Genomic DNA, 3,516 nt, shown 5'->3' on the forward strand with positions numbered 1-3,516 from the left:
GTCTTTTGACAGGAACGGATTATTTGACCATGCTCCACACCATTGAACTTACATAGATGTTTGTACCACTTGACGAAGTTGCAACCTTCTTGCCACCTTTTGTGGTGGTATTGATGTTGTTCGTTATGACCGCGATATCTTTGGTGGTATTCTTGCTCTTCGTCTGAATCTTGTTGAAAGTCATAGAATCTAACGATGAATTTGTCGAGGATTTGATGTAGGAGAAAGAGATGAGAGGCAGAGTGTAATGACCCGGTCATTTTACTTCCTTTCTTTTTTCGGTAATTTTCTTTTTCGTCTTTTCTTTATTTCGTTCTCTTCTCATTTTTCACTTTTACTTGCATAACCTCACTTTTTGTGCTCGGATTTGATTCCGGCTTTGCACACATCCATGATATTTAAATTCCATGATATCTACATTTTTACTTTTATAGAAAAGCATGTTAATTGTTTACTTTCCTTGTAAAGGGCATAGATGCATGACTTTTGGTAAATATTCATAACTTGAGGGGTTTTTTGTGTAATTAGATAAAGTAATTATTTTTCATCTTAGGGACCATTTTGCAATTTTATTTGGAAGATATTTTCAAAAAGGACCTTTTTGCAATTTATGAAAAATGTGACAAGTGTCACATTCCTAAGGTGCCACTTGTTGACATTGTGAAGGAACCACTTGGAGGCTTAATCTCTTGACACATGGAGGGTGGAGATTCACCAATTTGTTGGCCTAGGATAGGAGCACTTGTTGGCATAGATGGTTGACAAGTGTAGGCTTGATAATTAATCTTAGAAGCTTACTTAGATTCATGACAAGTGTAGGACTCACTTTTAATCTTGCAAGTATGTGTGTGAGAGGTAGTGCAAGAGCACCTAGTGAGTGGAGAAACCCATCACTTTTAACTTAGGGTTTTCATTTCATTTTATGCATTTCATCTTTTTCCTCTCAAGAACCCTAACCTAGCCACCATTGAAGACAAGCTTGGTTCAAGGCTTTGACCTTATTTTTGACCACCTTCCACTCACCTTAGATCATTGAGCTTCGAATACAAAAGTCTTGCCTCATCTTCCTCTTCATAACCCTAGAAGGAAGACTTGAAATTCCTTTGTTTTCCTTGGATTCAAGAGGAACAATCCTCTTGTGAGGTAGGGGGTGTTATCACTTATCTTCCAAGTGATTTAATTGTTCTTATAATGATATCCAAGTTATATGTATGTCTTGTATTGAAATGAGAAATAAATGATTAATTGTAACTTGTATATAATTCATTTTAGACTTGATAAATGGCATGGCCATGACTTGATCCTTGTTGTGTATTAATTTGGCATGATTTAAATGAGCTTTTAAATCTAGAGGATTAATTGATTTATGTTGATTTAAATTCAAATTAATTATACCATGCTTGTAATTCATTTGTGACTTGATATAAAGCATGGCCATGAATTACCCCTTGTCATATATTAAATTGGAATCATTTGGACAATTCTTGAAATCTAGAGAAATTACTTAGTTGGTCTACTTAATTTCCACCATATTAAACTAATAATTTAGTCATGTAATCCATGGAACTCATTGTGTTTTATCACATACATGACTTGTTACTCAACTTGTTGATTTTGAAAACTTGAGATATTATCAAGAACATGATTAGGCTAGGACTTGGTTCTAGTACGGGGGATTATCCCTCTACAACTATAGTGCGCACTAGGGGAAGGTACCCATGGGTTAATAGTCCTAAAGTGATCTCAAGAGTACGGTTTTAATCCGGGCAATATTCAAGTATCCACTTTGGCTTGATTTCACATTTAAATTCCAAGTTGTTAACTTTGTGAATTTACATCTCATTGTGCTATGTTGAAAGTTCTAATGTCTCTTTGATAGCATGAATTAAATTGTATTGAATTGCAAACTTTGTATAAAAATAAACCTATGCATTCCCTACGAGTAAACTTGTTTACTCACGCCAAAGTTACTAGGTATTTTTCAGGAAAAGAAGCCTTATTGTGGGATGCACAACACTCTTAGACTTGCTAGAATTCTTGGAGTACTTTTGGTGACATTGAATATGCACTTGTTAGCATATCATGGTCTTTTGGTTTATTGTATAAAAACTTGTAATTTTTGTCCAAGCTATGTAATGTGCACTTAAGTGTACCTTTTGATACTTCTTAGATGTGTATGTAATGAGGCTAAGGGCCAAAGACATTTTATATGACTTGTTTGCTTTATATTTTTCATAGTTGTCTATGGAACTCATGAAAAACTCATTCGTTGAAGGGTCATATTTTGCATAAGGTATGCCATGAGGCCATAGGCCATTCTAGCGCATCTAATTCATCATTTTACACATGCGAGCATGATTACATCTCAACGAATACATGGATTTCAACTTTTGAATTATTTTTGGATGATTTATGAAGATTTTAGCAAAATTCTTGCATTGAGATATGATTTGAAGCTTCACTTCGATTTAGCATGTAATGGTTGTTCATTTAAGGTTCAAGGATGATTTGAAACTTGTTTGGATCATTTAGGAAGCATGCAAAGCCTTAGAACTAAGCCAAGCATCTTCCCCATGGGTTATAACAGGTTGCAGCAGCTTTCCTTACTGTTGCTAAGTCCATCGGTCGGCTGATGACAATCATCGGTCGGCTGATGATTGTCTCGTAGCATTCCAGTAGCCTTTTTAGGATTTCTGGGTGTTTCGGTCGACTGATGATTGGGTTTTGGCCGACTGGTACTGTTCATCGGCTGGCTGATCCCCCCTGGAGCTTTGTTTTCTTTCAGCATTCTAGAATAGAATTCTTGGGCCAACTTCAGAGAGCCATAACTCCTTCGTTTCTAATCCAAATTAGGTCATTCTTGAGCCTAAACTTAAGAGCTTGAAGTCAGCTTTCCAATGATACCAATTATACACAAAAACTCTAAACTTAGTGAAAGTTATACCAGTTTTAGTAAGATAGGGTCGTGTTGTCTCATAAGCGGAGGATGCCTCTTCATTCTAAATTCATATCTTTTCCGTCCAGACTCCGAATCAAGTGATTCTTGAGTATAAATTCATTAATTTTTTGTTGTATTTCTAATGGTATGCTTGGTAGCATCCATTTCTCTATGAAAAGACCATTTTGTCCCTAGGCTCGTTCTTGTCTATTTTTAAAACGTCGCTTCCAATAATTGTTTTCTTTGGATTCCGAGACCTCATTGAGGGTCACATTAGTGTTTTATAGACATGTAGTACCTAGAGACCATTGTCCTACCTTTTGCATCCACATTCCGATTCATTGTTGGTTTTACGTTCGGGTCACCGTTGACGCATCGGGTTGAATAAATCTTGGGTTGTTATACAGAGGATGTCTCACCGGGCGTGCCAGAAATTTGTACACACAAATTTTGTTGTCTGCAAATAAAGAACAAAATGGGGGCAAAAATAATATTTTATTAATTTATAAAACTTAGAGTACAATCCTCTGTAATAATATTCTTTACACAGAATAAGATCCTCTGATTCGATCTCCTTT

This window comes from Cornus florida, unplaced genomic scaffold, assembly GCF_030987335.1.
Source record: "Cornus florida cultivar Cherokee Brave unplaced genomic scaffold, ASM3098733v1 CherokeeBrave_3.0.0_Hap2_Chr01, whole genome shotgun sequence".
NCBI lineage: Eukaryota > Viridiplantae > Streptophyta > Magnoliopsida > Cornales > Cornaceae > Cornus > Cornus florida.